General features: G+C 43.8%; 1 long non-coding RNA gene across 2 annotated transcripts in view; it reads right to left on the bottom strand.

Moving 5' to 3' along the window:
- LOC119805933 overlaps positions 1–13,783 on the bottom strand; it is a 112,652-nt gene extending 98,869 nt beyond the window's left edge. For both annotated transcript variants that reach the window (XR_005284041.1, XR_005284042.1), the window contains exons 1-2: positions 13,663–13,783; positions 12,778–12,940 (exon numbers count right to left, since the gene is read on the bottom strand). This is a non-coding gene — a long non-coding RNA (uncharacterized LOC119805933). The remainder of the gene's footprint in view (positions 1–12,777; positions 12,941–13,662) is intronic.
- Between the last annotated feature and the right edge of the window lie 1,966 nt (positions 13,784–15,749).

Here is a 15,749-nt window from a genome sequence, read left to right on the forward strand (position 1 = left end):
TATTATTATTATTTTTGATTAGCCTGGGGTGGGCATGGAAGGACAGTATCAAGATGACACAGGGAAGCTAGGCTCCCCTTCAGGGCTCTTAGATGCCATTTAGAAGAACTTAAGAAGGGGCTGAAATGGAAGCTCAAAGACAATATTATTCACATTTAAAAGAGGGGAAAAAGAAAAAACAAACAAACAAAACAGGGCAGGAGAGCTGTAAACCTCAGTAGGCGCCCACAGAAGTATAAATGGTAGAAGGAACAAAGGCCACACCATTTAGGTTGGCATGGAGATCAGTTAGTTCACAGACAAGCTGCCACACGGTGAGAGGGGAGGCTTTCAGACAGAAAGAAAACCCAAAATGTTGGGGAAACCCAGCATGGTAAGGGATGCATAATTAGGAAAGAGATACCTGGAAGAATAGAAGTGGGAAACACGGCAGCCGCCCCAGGTAAACAACAGCACTAGGGCAGGGATTCTGGGAAAGGAAAGTACAGTACTACAGTAAAGGAGTAATTGTTCCACTTCTCTCTGCATCAGGCTTAAGGTGAGCCTGCTGTCCCAAGGTGGTTCTGTGGCCAAGAGAGCAGCTCCCCAGCTAGAATGACAGGTCTCTTGACCAGGAGTGGTAATAGTAGTTGTTGTTGTTTAATGTCTTTTAAACAATGTTTCTATTCGTTCTTTGAGAATTTCAAAATTTCATATTTTGATCATATGCATCCCCCTCCCCCATCTCCTTCCAGCCCTTCCCCCACCTCCCTATCCTCCCAACAGGACTTCATGTTCTCTCTCTCTCTCTCTCTCTCTCTCTCTCTCTCTCTCTCTCTCTCTCTCTCTGTGTGTGTGTGTGTGTGTGTGTATGTGTGTGTGTGTGTCCTCCCCAACCTCCTCTCCCTTCCCTCCTTCCCTCCCTCTTCCCTCTATCTAGTCCAATGTGTATTAGCCTGCTACTCCTCGTCCATGAGTAGAAGGTTTTTGTTTTTGTTTTTGTTTTTTTTTTTTTACTCTTAGCACAGACAGGCTCGAATCAAGGAACACAAGTCAGAAATTTTTAAATTCTGGGTTCAAGACCTCATATTTTTATATTAAGAGCTAAAGTGAGTTTCCAGGCTACTAAAGTGTCTGCCGTATGAATAAACTTCCCTCTGTTGATGCTGAGAATTACTACTGATCCCATTAGCATCCCGGGACTGTGGGAAGAGAGCTCTTTCTTGATGCTTGGGTTTGCTTGCAAAGAGTTAGGATTTGGCTTGAGAGTTTTGTTTTTGCCTGATATGTTTTATAATTTCTTCAAACAACATGTGTACATACATGCATATGTATGTGTCTGGGGTTACACGTATAAATTATATAGATAGTGAGATAGATAAGGACACTCGTTTTCTCTACTAAGCAACTGAGAAAGTTCATTTCATTGCCCTCATGGATGTCAGACTGCAACCTGGCAACCTGATGCCTCCCAAGACCTCCAACGGCAGTATTTGTTGATAACACCTTTGTCACTGCCTAAACAAGGCATCAATAATTAAATTCCCATTTATAAAGAGAGGAAATTATTCATGCCATCAGCAGTCCCCATCAATAACAGGAGGAAACCTAACTATCTCATTACCCCATCACACTGTGTGCAAACAGAACTGCCCGTTGTTGACAATAAATATTTGATAAGTAAGGAAACAGAAAGGATAAACCAAGGATGCAGATTGGAGCAGCTCAAGACTTGCCAGGGCACAGCACCCCTGCCAACCCCCCAAGGAGTGACAGTTTACTTCCTAGGACCCCTAAGACTGACTACAGCTGACTGGAAGGGCGAACCAGCTACCTGCTGAACCCCAGAGCCTTTGTTCATATGTCTAGAAGACAGACTAACCCCACTGCATTTTGCTCATTTGCTTTCTTCCTAGAGAAGCTTTGCAGTGACATGTTGAGCCATTGTGTTTGAAACAGTCCACTACATCAGTCTCCTGACTGAGGGTCAGTGATAGGAGACTATTGTCACAGTTGGAGCTGCTAAATTCAGCACCTTTTCCATGAGGAATCATGGGAATCCATGGAAAGCTACCCTACTACCTTAAACCTCAGTTTCTTCAGAACTGAGATACTCAGATTAGCTGGCTGCTCTCTCTCCCTCCCTCCCTTCCTTCCTCCCTCCCTCCCTCCCTCCCTCCCTCCCTCCCTCCCTCCCTCCCTCTCCCTCCCACCATGTGTTTATTTGTGGAACTCACTATGTGGACCAGACTGGCCTCAGACATAAAGGGATCTGCCTGCTTCTGCCTCCTGAGTGCTGTGAGGGGATTAAAGGCATATGCCACTATACCGGGCTTCTTTTCTCTTTTAAAAGTAAAACAATTTTTAACAGAAAAAAAGTCTTCTTTTCAAACTACAGGAAAATCACAAATGACCCAAAAGTAGACCAGCTGCATGATTTTCAATTTGGCTTTGACTTTGTCACTTGCCTGGAAGAAACAGTATGTCATATTGGATAAGGGTGCACACTACACTCATGGCCTGATTTTAATTTACACTATAAGAATCTCATCTCCAAATAGTTATAATCTGAGAAATAGGGCTTAGCACTTCAATACACGATGAATTTTATACAGACACAACTCAGCTCCAATGGATATCTTTATATCCATTCATAAATAGAAGCCATGCAATTTTAAGAATAAAAACCTGGCTATATTTCTAACATAAGCTTTGAAGGAGGTCCCCTGAATCATAATCCCCACCACACACAGCACCTATTGTCAATGCAGTCCATGGTACCAGATGTAAATAACAGCCAAACACTGCTCACAATGCAGGCCAGGACCCATGCACCTACCCCAGAAGAAACTGAGCAGAAAGAGGTCTTGCCCTGCTGAGAACTACGTACTAGAAGCCAGAGGCTTAAAGCTGATGTGTGGACTGGACCACCATTCAGTTACTTCACTTTTTCTAGTTTATTTGGAGTTAAATAATCAAGGTCAACATAAAAGGCCCTTGCAAACTTTAAAACACTATCCTACAGGAATAAATTAATTGTCCCAGATTCACTGGAGTCAACTGTTATTTTTCAATCACTGCCATGGTCAACTTTAGGTGTCAACTTGACAGGATTAAGTGTCTAGGTGTTCTAGTTTGGTTTTCTGCTGCTGTGACAAACACTATGACCCACAACAATTTGGATAAATTATTTCATCTTACAATACTCAGGTCACAATCCATCAATATGAGAAGCCAAGAAGATGAGCTCAAGGCAGGGACCTGGACCCAAGAACTGAAACAGAGACCATGTTTTCTCTCTAGCTTTCTCTCCAAGACTTGCTTTCTTATACAACCCGGGACTACCTGGCCAGAGGTACTACCACCCATAGCAGACAGAGTCCTATCTATACCAGTCATTAAGAAAATGCCTACAGACATGCCCACAGACAGAGGCAGATCTCCATGAGTTCAAGGCCAGCATGGTCTATATAGTGAGTTCTAGGACAGACAGAACTACAAAACAAAGATCTCTCTCTCTCTCTCTCTCTCTCTCTCTCTCTCTCTGTGTGTGTGTGTGTGTGTGTGTGTGTGTGTGTGTGTGTGTAGTGAGAGCAGCGGGCCACTTCCCGCCGCCCGGCTCCTGGGTGCCTGGCTAGCTTATGCCCCAAAATAACAACACACAAACTGTATTCATTTAAACACTGCCTGGCCCATTAGTTCCAGCCTCTTATTAGCTAATTCTCCCATCTCTTGCTTTAACCCATATCTAATAATCTATGTAACACCATGAGTGGTGTCTTACCGGGAAAGATTCAGCATATCTGACCTGGTGGCTGGCTTCGTGGCATCTGGCTCAGAGAGGAGAGGCGGGGCAATTGTCTGAGCCATCTACTGCACTTCCTTCTTCCTGTTCTGTCTACTCCACCCACCTATGTTCTAACCTATTAGGCCAAGCACTTTCTTTATTAATTAACCAATGAAATCATCAGATAGATAGAAGACACACCTACATCATGTGTGTGTGTCTTTCTTTCTCTCTCTCTCTCTCTCTAAGAAAAAGAAAAAAGTTCAATGTCTCCTTTTTAAAAAGTCTCTTAACTGTGGAATCTTCTAAAATCAAATCAAAACTAAATTACGTACTTTTTATTTCAAAAGTGAAGAACTTGGGCTCATATGTAGTTAGATCAAAGCAAAACCAAAATCCAGCCATGTAAATAGTACAGTGTCTGACATTTGGGACTCACTCATAATCTTCTGGACTCCAATGGATATAGGCAGTCCTACTTTTTTGGCTCTGCCATTCAATACAAATGCAGCTTGTCTTGTATGTTCAAGGCAGCTTCACTCTATATCTGCCACTGTCTTTGGTCAACATCCCACAGCCCTGGCATCTCTCATATTCTGGAGTTTCTACTGCATCTAGGAATGTGCCTTCACCAGTGATCTCTCCTGGCCTCTCACAACGAAGTCTCAACTGCTCTCCATAGCTTCTTCAATCTTATTACTTTCATACAACTGAAACCAAAACCATGTTGGAAACTCTTACACATTACCAAGTCTGACTACCATCTAGAGATGTAGCCTTGGTCACCTCTGGACCAGAACTTCTGTTTGCTGATCCTTCCTAGAAGATGCTGCCTTAATGATGCTGGTCTCTTACTAAACACAGCTTAATTTTTAGCTCCAGCTAATTGGCACCAATTATCCCAGTAAATCAAAGGTTTCACTTCAGTAGTACCAGTTTCTTATAAATTATAGCTCATTTTTCAGTACTGCTTGACCACTGATTCTTAATTCAAAATCTTACCAGAAGAACCTGATAGTCCTTGAAGAACTTTCAAATCTCCCTATGAAGCTTCACAAGCGAAGCCTCCTTTGTCTTTTCGGCTTTCTTGTCTTCCAAGCTCCCACAACTCATTAAGCTCTGACTATTCAATGACTTCATCTACACCTTCCTTCCACCATAAGATCCCCCAGGCACTCAAGTGGCCACTTCTGCCCCTGAGGACCTCCAACCAACAGGGTCCACCCACAGAACATTCTGATGGCCCTAACACCCACCAGCCCCCACCCTACACAGTAAAAAGTTCTAGCTCTGAACTTGAAAACCCACCGATCCCCACCCTGGAAAGCTCTACCATGAAAAACTCCACCTCCCAAGAAATGCTATAGTAACCCCACCTTCCGTTCACTTCTCTGCTGCTTCTTGCTGGAGCAGAGGGAGTCACCCTCATGGATTCTTCCCTCCCAATAATCTCTTGTGTGAGGTTTGTTGTGCGGTGTGACTTTGTGGTATTCCTTGGCTCCCAACTGCCATGATACCTTTCCTTTCAGAGCTATAATACTGTATTGGAGGAACCTTCCCACCCTTCCCATTGGAGCTATAAGCATTGCAGCTCAGACAGAAAGGTATCCTGGCAGTCGGAAGCTAAGGAATAGCACAAAACCAACCAAAAGCCTCTAAGCGACACAGCGCTTTTCCTGCAGGAGGGTCACAGCTCTGCGCTGGGGAACGGTAACAACTCTGCTCTGCTGGGGGAAGTTTCCCCCTACACACACACACACACACACACACACACACACACACACACACTTACATTACAGCTCTGCTTGGCAGGGAAAAGCCAGTTTTGCAGTTCCACTCTGCTCTGACAGAAGTGTCGCACTACACAACAAATCCCACCCGAGAGATTTACTGGGAGGGAAACAAGAGTATGACCTCCTCTGCTACAGCAAAAGCAGCAGCAAACTGAACGAAATTCAGGGTAATATAGGGCTTTTTTCTTGCCAGTGGGGGATGGGGGAGCGGAGTTTTCCAGGGTGGTTTAGGATTAGTGAGGTTTTGTTGTCTATTTCTAGGGGAAGCTCAGGGATTGGTGGAATTTCAAATCCTTGGCCTCCATTTTGGGTCAAGTCAGGCTCAGATGCTTTTCCTTGGCCCTGATCTTTGGGTTAAGTCAGGGTCAGGGTATTTTTCCCTGCCTTTTACCCTACAAAAGCAGTAACGGTTGGACAGAGGAAACACCACCAACCCCCAACAACAACAATCCCCAAGAGCAAAGCAAAGCTGTAACACTTGCACCAGGAACACTCCCTGCACACCAGAGCTGTAACTTTAAGGAAGCTTTTCCGCTCAGAACTGTAACACTTAACATCCACAAATAGAGGGAGGAATAACAGCCTCGTTGTCAGGTGCATCACAGCAACACCCACTCTCTGGTACCCTCAAATCTTTCCCTGGTCTCAACCTCAAATCCTCAATTTCAATATTATGTTGCTGGAACTCTGTAAGAGGAGGTCTGTTGATTGTTTTGCTTTGCAGGTTTTTTGTTATGTTTGCTTGTTTTGACTTATACCTGGCAGGCTCTCTGTTTGATCAGATGTCAGGCAGAAAGTATGACTGTAGCTAGTGCCCAGATACAGGATCTGAGGTCATACTGTCCTGCTTCACCACTGACTCTGCAACAGACTTAGCTCTGTAACTGTGAACACACTTCTAGCATCCCTGTGCTGTCGATGTCTCTTTTGGGAAAGCATGATCATAGCAGCATCCTCATAGCCTGATCCTGTGGATCAAAAGAGGTTGGTGGTTAGGGATGTAGCTCAGTTGGTAAAATATTCTCCTAGCATGTCCTGGACCAGGGTTCAATCCCCTGCACTACTTGAACCAGCTATAAATTTCAACACTCAGAGGTGAAGGCAGAATCGGGAGTTTAAGGTAATCCTTAGCTGTATAACAAGTTTGAGGACAGCAAGGTCTACATGAAACCCCATCTTAATGAATAAATTGTTGTAAGGAAGGGTGTTTGTTTGTTTGGTTGGTTCCTGGCTACTCAGCCCCGAAATAATCACACAGAAACCTTATTATTTAAATCACTGCTTGGCCTATTAGATCTAACTCTTATTGGCTAACTCTTACATCTTAATTTAAACCATGGCTGTGGCTTACTGGCTAAAGTTCCATCTGGCGTCTGTCTCTGGCGGGGCTACATGGCTTCTCCTCTGACTCTGCCTTCTTCCTCCCGGCATTCAGTGTAGTTTTCCCCACCTACTTCTGTTCTGCCCTGCTCTGCTATAGGCTCAAAGCAGTTCTTTATTACCCAATGGTATTCACAGCATATAGAAAGGAATCCCACATCAAAAAATGAATAACAAAACTGAATGTTTAAAGCATGGGAAATTATGCCTGAGTTAATATTAGCTGCTACTGCTGTTACCATTGCTGTTAAAAAATAATAATAAGAGTCAGCTTTCTCTGAGTCAGAATTTTGTCTCTAGTCAATAACTTTCTCCTGTCTCAGCATTTGACTCAAAAGTATGAGCTGATATAGCCTGGTCTTCTCAAAGGCAGAAGGGATCGTCTGCCCTTCCCAGTTCTCACACACTAGGCTCCGCGAAGTCAACAAACCCAACAAGATATACATATTCTAGAAAAGTAAGGCACCTAAAGGTCATTATTGTCCATTTCACACATTTTGTACCCATCCTGTAATGCCAATATCTATCCACCTCCTCTATGTCTCCCTTAACCTAGGAGTTTAAAAATTAACCCCCACGAACACGGCTAGCTAGCAAAGTAACCCAAAAGAATTAAGCACAAGGTTCCTGAGCAATGGAATCATTTCTTAACATTTTTCCCCTTTCTCCTAGGACACCCACAACTTTGCCTGGCACATAGTAGGTCTTAGAGAACACATTTTTAAGATGTTAAGGAGCTCGGTTTTCAGTGACAGGTCCACCATTCTTCCTCCCAAGCTCTGACCATGATTTCACATGTAGCATGAGGAGAATATCAGGAAAGCAGTGTGCATAAAAGAAAACTCTCCAGCTTTCTGTGTCTGAACTCTGATCACATCCCTCCTGTCAGAAAAAGCAGAAACCGAATCCCACAGGGCCACATCCCCAAACTGGGACGTCCTCAAATGTCTTTCCTTCAACATCATTACCACCTGCCCATTCTGAAACACACACCTGCTAGCCCAGTCCTGTCTATTACAGCTTCCATAGCAGCTTTCTGAGAGTGGATGGGGAACAGACAAGATGTCAGGTGCTCAGTTCTGGACACAGAAAGTCCAAGAATGGGCATCTCTCCGGTTCCTGAATGGAAGTATCTAACTCCATATTCACATGAAGAAAGGGGAAAATTCTGGTTTCTTGATCCCCTTAGAAAGTCCCTATTCCCATTCATAAAAGCTTCTTCTAATGGCCTAATCAATTTCTGAAGGCCTTATCTTCTAATGTCATTATATAGGAGATTAGATTTCAACACATAAATTGAGGGGCACAAATATTCACTCTGTAGCAACACATAAAATTACCTTGTCAAATAAAAAGGTACTTTTGGCTTCAAACTAAAAGCAAACCTTGGATGGCTGCCAAACCCTATTTATCAATGTAACAAACAATATTTACCGATTGCTTCATTTGCCTAAACTGCTTTCAATCCTCGGGACATGCTGTTTGCATCCTAATTTTCCACTAATTTCTCCCTTCTAGAAATTTCTCCCATGTGTTTTACCTTATTTTTGCTTCTGACAAAAGCAAATGCTGCCTTGGACAGCTCTGGCACCTGGCTAGCACAATGGATCTGAATGCTCTGCCCTGGGCGAAGCTTTTCATTCCATTATTTAAGGATTGCACAGCCGTCAACGGTAATTTTGAGTCTTTACATTTTTGTGGTCGCTCATGGGATTTCATCAGACAAGTGAGGCTGAAATGCTTCTCTGGCAACATGTTGGAAGATGTGCCAGCCAAGGATGCTTCTAAGATGAGGGATGAGGAAAAGGAGAGAAGGCAAATGAGGAACCAATGTAGACAGTAGGAATACATCTGGAGCATAGTTAATCTTCTCCAGATAATGGACAGAACCTGGAGGCAGGAGCTTATTCAAAGGCCATGGAGGAATGCTGCTTACTGCCTGGCTCCTCGTGGTTTGCTCAACCTGCTTTCTTATAGAACACCCAGGACCACCAGCCCAGGGATGACCCTACCCACAATGGGCTGGGTCCTCTCCACCAATCATTAATTAAGAAAATGCCCTAGAGGCTTGCCAACTGTTTGAACTGTTGTTTTGGTTGGTTGGTTGGTTGGTTGGTTGGTTGGTTGGTTGGTTGGTTGGTTGGTTTTTCAGAACAGGGTTTCTCTGTAGCTTTGGAGACTCCTGGAACTGGCTTTGCAGACAAGGCTGGCCTCAAACTCACAGAGATCCACCTGCCTCTGCCTCCCGAGTGCTGGGATTAGAGGCGTGTGCCACCACCACCCAGCTATACTGTTTGTTCTTATAGAGGCATTTTCTCAGTTGGGTCTCCCTCCTCCCCAGTGACTCTAGCTCGTATCCCAGCACAGAAGGGCACCTGTTTCACTTTGACTCATATGTGAGAACCTCTTAGGATTAGACTTGCAAAAGCAACCTGAGAAGTGATGTTTCCTCAGATCTCTAGGTGATGGATGGCCTAGTTAAACCCACCATCCTTGACGTGATCCAGGGATGTGTATTTTATAGACAACCTGTGCACTAACTGCTGTAGTGTTCGCAGAGGCAGGAAGGAGAAAGTGAGGGTGGCACAGCTTTGTGGGGATGTGAGAAAGGGGAAATACACCAAAAATTGAGTAATCGAGAGCCCACTAATATGATAGAAACAAAGCAAATTCCACTTGAAGGTGACAAGACGCGTGGCAAAGCAAGCAGTTTACAAACCTCCTTCCCTCTCCGAGCTCTGGTCCTGACCTCCTTTGGTGATGAAGACTGATGTGTATGGCATAAGCCAAATAAATCCAACTTCACTTTTAGTGACCCTAACTAAGACACCTTCCTAGCTGTGAGCAGACATCATCTGGTCTACTGAGCACCCGAGTAGAAGAAAAATGTGGAGAATGGTTGAACTCACTCTCTGTCCCACTAGGTAAACTGAGATTCTCTCCAACCCTCAGGGCTTCTAGATCTCAGGCCTTCAGGATTGGATTCCACCGTCCACGCTGCAGCACTTGGGTCATGAGCTGCATCTCCAGTTTGCCTGTGTTTCTAACGTGTCGACGGCAGACCACAGAACCTCACAGTCTCCACCATCATATCAGTCCATCTCTTATTTCACACACACATAGACAGACAGACAGACAGTCAGACAGACAGACAGACAGACAGACAGGGTGCATACATTCCATACATCACAGCAAATCCTCCTTTGGAGAATCCTAATGGAAAAGGAAGTCCTTTATTGTAATTCTGACTCGTTTAAGTCTGTCATATAATTTATTCTATTGAAATTGTTTCTCAGTTTGTTTCTTAGACATCATATTGTAGCTTTTGCCAAATTTGCCCAACTAGATCAGTTCTACAAGTCAGAGTGTCTTTCATGTTCCTCAGTATCTCTCATTACAACTGGCAAGGTTTTGAACATCTAACGAGAAATCAACAGATATTTGCTAGTGTTTTGCTTCAGTTCTGTCTCATTATATTGCCAGCTGAAGTTTATCCTGTCCCTAAGATGTAGCCTCTTTAATAAAGGGGAAAAACAGAAACAAAAACAGAAACTATTATTGTTGCCAGCAGCTTGCTGATCAAAGACTGTGAGGCATTAGGCTGGGGTCAAAGTCACACACGACCAGGCTTATGGTATGTTTTGTTGTTCCTGAGAACATTTAAATTCAAAACATTTCACATGAAACCTAAACTTCGAGCTTCTCCTGGGAAAAATGAAAGCTGTGTATTCTGTACTCACAATCCCTCGGGTCAAGGTCACCTTAGGATAAGGAAAAAGCCATTGCCTCCTTTGGATAGGGTTTGTGTGGTCTGAAGTGTCCCAGCACACAGAGAGCAAGGGTCAACAGTCATTGGGCATCATGCCTGACCCCTGCTGTATATCAAGTAGAGACCTTGCTACTGGGGCTGTCACTACAAAAGAGAGATCAGGGAACACACTAAAATGTGAAAACCCAGAATATATGTCTTCGTAAGGAATATGTGCTTATTCTTTTTTATTTTAATTTATTTTCTTTTAAAAAACTACATTTCACATGCCAAATCCACTTCCCACTCCCTTATCTCCTCCTGCTCCCTCCACCTTCCCCGCTCCCAACCGCATCCTACCCCCAAACACTTCTCAGAAAAGATAAGGCTTCCCATGGGGTCTCAACAAAGTCTAGCACATTGCTTGGAGGCAGGACCAAGGCCCTCCTCACTACATCTAGACTGAGCAAGATCTCCCTCCAGAGAGAATGGGTTCTAAAAAGCCAGAACAAGCAGTAGGGATAAATCCTGGTCTTACTGCCAGTGGTTCCACAGTCTGCCCCAGCCATACAACTGTCACACACATTCAGAGGACCTGATCTGATCCTATGCTGGTTCCCTCTAACTGTCACGCCAAAGTTAGAAGGCTTCCATTAGCTCAAGTAAGTTGTTTCAGTGAGTATCTCCATCACGGTCTTGACCTCTTTGCTCGTATTCTCACTCCTCCCTCTTTTTGACTGGACTTTGGGAGCTCAGCCCAATGCTCCACTGTGGTTCTGTGCATTTGTTTCCATCAGTTGCTGGATGTGGGTTCTATGATGACATTTAAGACAGTCATCAATCTGGCTACAGGGCAAGGCCAGTTCAGGCATCCACTCCACTACTGCTTAGAGTCTCAGCTGGGGTCATCCTTGTGGATTCCTGGGAATTTCTCTAGTGCTAGGTTTATTGCTAACCCCATAATGGCTCCCTCATTCAAGATATCTCTTTCCTTGTTCTCTATTTCTGTCCTATCCCCATCTCCACCATCCCATTGCCTCTAGTTTCCCTCCCTCCTCCCCTTCTCCCCTTTCACCTTCCCTTCTCCTCTACCTCCAGACTCCCAATTTTCTCAGGAGATCTTGTCTATTTTCCCTTCCCAGGAGGATCTATGCGTGTTTCTGTTAGCGTTCTCATTGTTCTCATTGTTACTTGGCTTCTCTGGGGTTGTGGACTACAGGTTCCTTATTGTTTGCCTTACAGCTAGTATTCACCTATGAGTGGGTACACACCATGCTCATCTTTCTGGGTCTGGGTTACCTCATTCTGGATGGTTTTTTTCCTAGCTCCATCCATTCGCATGCAAATTTCAAGATGTCATTGTTTTTTACCGCTGAGTAATACTCCATTGTGTAAGTGTGCCACATTTCCTTTAGCCATTCTTCAATTGAGGGGCATCTAGATTGTTTCCAGGTTCTGACTATTATGATTATGAATAATGCTTCTGTGAACATAGTTGAACAAATGTCCTTGTAGTACAGTTGAGCATCCTTTGGGTATATGCCCAAGAGTGGTATTCCCAATTTTCTGAGAAACTGCCATACTGATTTCCAGAGTGGTTATACAAGTTTGCATTCCCACCAGCAATGGCGAAGTGTTCCCCTTACTCTACATCCTCTCCAGTATAAGCTATTTTTGGTGTTTATGAACTTAGCCATTCTGACAGGTGTAATATGGTATCTCAGAGTCATTTCGATTTGCATCTCCCTGATGACGAAGGATGTTGAACATTTCCTCAAGTGTCTTTCAGCCATTTGAAATTCTTCTGTTAAGAATTCTCTGTTTAGATCTGTACCCTGTTTTTAATTGGATTATTTGATATTTTCATGTCTAATTTCTTGGGTTATTTATATATTTTGGAGATCAGTCCTCTGTCTGATGTGGGGTTGGTGAAGATCTTTTCCCATTCAATAGGCTGCCTTTCTGTCTTATTGACTGTGTCCTTTGCTTTACTGGCTGGCTAGTGAAGATGAAGCAGGTGGGGGAGGGCCTGGGTTTTGCCCCTGTACCCAGGGCCTAGAGAGTGGGGTGCCCACTGGCTGATCACTTACCTCTTGGTCTGCTGTGTGTAGTTGCAGTCCGGGCTTCAGAGTTCCTCTGTGTTATTCTTAATATGCAGACACAGCATGTCTTTTCTCATGCCTGCCTGTCTCCTTTCATTCAGTATGGTTTCATGGGCACTGGCATTTGTATTTGTAACCCTTGACATCGACCCTAATGATTTAATGATGGGTTCAGTGAGTTTCTGCTCCAGCAATGGCTTAACAAGTAGACTAGTATGCTTTTCAGCAAGAAAAATGCCAATAATATCAAATCCCAATTCATCACCCTATGGGCCCGCTGAGGTCCATGGGGGTCCTGATTCAGGTCTCTGCTTTAGCATAGAGAGCAATCATTATCTTCAATTCTGCCAATGACAACAACAAACAGAACAAAGGCTCTGGGGAGATGCCAGTTTCAAACCACGTGTCAAGGCTCTTGCCAGCAACCCTAATACTCAAGATCCTGAGGCAGAAGGATTTCCACAAGTATGAGGTCATCCACTGCCACAAAGTGAGATCCTATCCAGACTGAGATGTGTGAGAGAGGTGGGCTGGAGGGGAAGACGAGTGGAAGGAAGAAGAGGAGGTGGCTGCTGCACGAGGCAGAAGTGAGACAAAGTCGGGAGGGATATTTATTGTGACTAAGATTGAGGTTGCAGTTTGGTCCAGTATATGTTCCAATCTGAAAATGGGCATATGACTTTATTCACAACTCACTGGATAAAATCACGTAACCCAAATCCAACCATAAGGAAATATAAGATCATCCTGTGCCAGGACAAAGAACTGGAATTAAATAGTAAGCAACACTGATGCATGTCCCATGAAGCCTGCAGTACCCAGTTCCGGAGAATTCTCATCTCGCCCTCAGAGCATGGAGAATAAGCCACTTACCACCATGCTTCTCATGTGTTTCTTTGATCTTCAACTGAATGGCCAGGAGCCAGCAGAAAATCCATTCATACCCTCAGTGTACAGACACACATACCTTTTTGCTTTTTTGAGGAGGGTTCCTAGAAAATAGAAATAAGGAATTCTGCAAAGCCATGATTCACCAGCTCCTGTATATCCCAACCATCAAGCCCACATTGAGAAGAACTGGCATCCCTCTGCTTTAGGCTACCATGCTGTATGGACAACAGAGGCAGCAACTGATAAGGAAAGCTAGGCTTCTAAGACACCGGGGTGAGAGTCTTACAAGAGGGGTATAATTTGCTCAGGAAGGAAGCAAAGGGAGAGGGATTGTACGTGCTCGCTGTGCAAAAGCCATGTATAATTCAACATTTTGTGCAGCGCCTTGCACATTATTACTTTAAACTTCTAACAACTTTAATAATATCCTTGAACCTTGTTCTTCTCTGACAGGCACGTCACAAAAGGCACCTTCCAAAATGATGCTTAGAAAACGACACTTACTGCTTAGTGTTCCTTCTGACAGGTATCTGTATACTGCTCATGTTGTATAAAAAGTCCTCACTTAATACGCCTTTGCAGTACCACAATGAGGTGAATCATAATCAATGAGTATGAGTTCTTCTTTGAAGCCCGTTGCAAGGCTGGACCACTCCGAGCATCCGTGTGAGCATCCCTGCATCTATCTTCAGATATCAGAAAACTCTCCAATGCACTCAGCAAGAACACCTGGCTCTTCTTTTTGTTTTCTAGCATCGAAATTATTCATACTCCTTTCTGCCTGCACCAACCCTTCTCCCAGGGCCTCCTTGTACAGATCGAAGAACATTTTACTCGCAACTCAATTTATTACAGGGAATAATGAATACTTTTTTTAAAAAAGAAAAAGATAGCCTGACAAGCCAGGATCTTCATAAGATGAGGCCCGCTAGAAGCATACACTGAGACTGCAGCCATGAGATCATAGTGAGATAACAGCAGTTTTGGTTAATAAAACTGGTGATCAAGTAAACATCTGTATAAAGAATCATGCAACAAAATCCTGTTGTGTTTACTTTCTCCCAGCCACTGATTAAAACCAGTGTTGTTTTTAATATATTCCCAGTCAGCCAAACTGAAGGATTCATAGTGAACAGCAAGACATTTGGCTGTATTCACCATTTAGTCAGAGCAGGACTGGTCAGATACACAAACCTGAAGTTTGCCTCAGAGTTCAGACATTGCTGTCATAGAAGGAGAGGGAAAATTTGCTCGCATGAATGTGCTTTTAAATTGGGATGGAAGATATGAACTCTAACACAATCTATGAAACAAGAGGGGTAGAAAACAAAGGGCTATTTTAGGTTTGTGAAAACCCTCTGCTTATAGCATCTCAAAAATCCCATGCACCCCATCACTACACCAGTGAAAATCCCAGGACACGCTGAGGTTCCAAGGAGGGATGCTCCACTCAGATGGCCTCATTCTGCCATGATAACCACAGCAGGCTTCAGAAAGCTTCAGTCTGTGAAATCCCAAACCAGCATCACAGTCCCAGAAGACGCCACGGGGTGAGACAAACAGCCGTTTGTTAGCCCAGTGGTTTGGAAACATCTTGGCATGTAGGGCCCCATGAGGAGGTCTATCAGGGAGAGGGGAGGGGAGAAAGGGAGACTGTGAAGCATTGGAGTGTCCCCTGGCACAAAAAGTTGATGCCCAATTAGATTCAGAAAAAGTGACAAAGAATTGATGCCCAATTAGGTTTAGAAAAAGCTCCTCTCTGTAAACCTCAATTACCTGTGATGCCTTATGACATTCAGCATTTACAAAGTATAATTACACAATAGTGTCTGACATTTAACGTCTATGGATAATTTAAAAGACTTCTACTTCAAAAAGGCTGCTCATGAGCAACAGTAATCACTTCAATTAGCTTGGCACCATTACAATGTAACAAGACCATTTGACTGCCTATTAGAACCAGCCAAGCTCTTCAAGTGTGTTAATTTAGCAGTCATTGCTAATTTCTAGGCTTTGCTACATTTGCATAGGAAAACACAGCCCTTTAAGCAAGAGAGGAAGTTTCATTC

This window comes from Arvicola amphibius, chromosome 1 (assembly GCF_903992535.2).
Source record: "Arvicola amphibius chromosome 1, mArvAmp1.2, whole genome shotgun sequence".
In the NCBI taxonomy this organism is placed as follows: Eukaryota; Metazoa; Chordata; class Mammalia; order Rodentia; family Cricetidae; genus Arvicola; species Arvicola amphibius.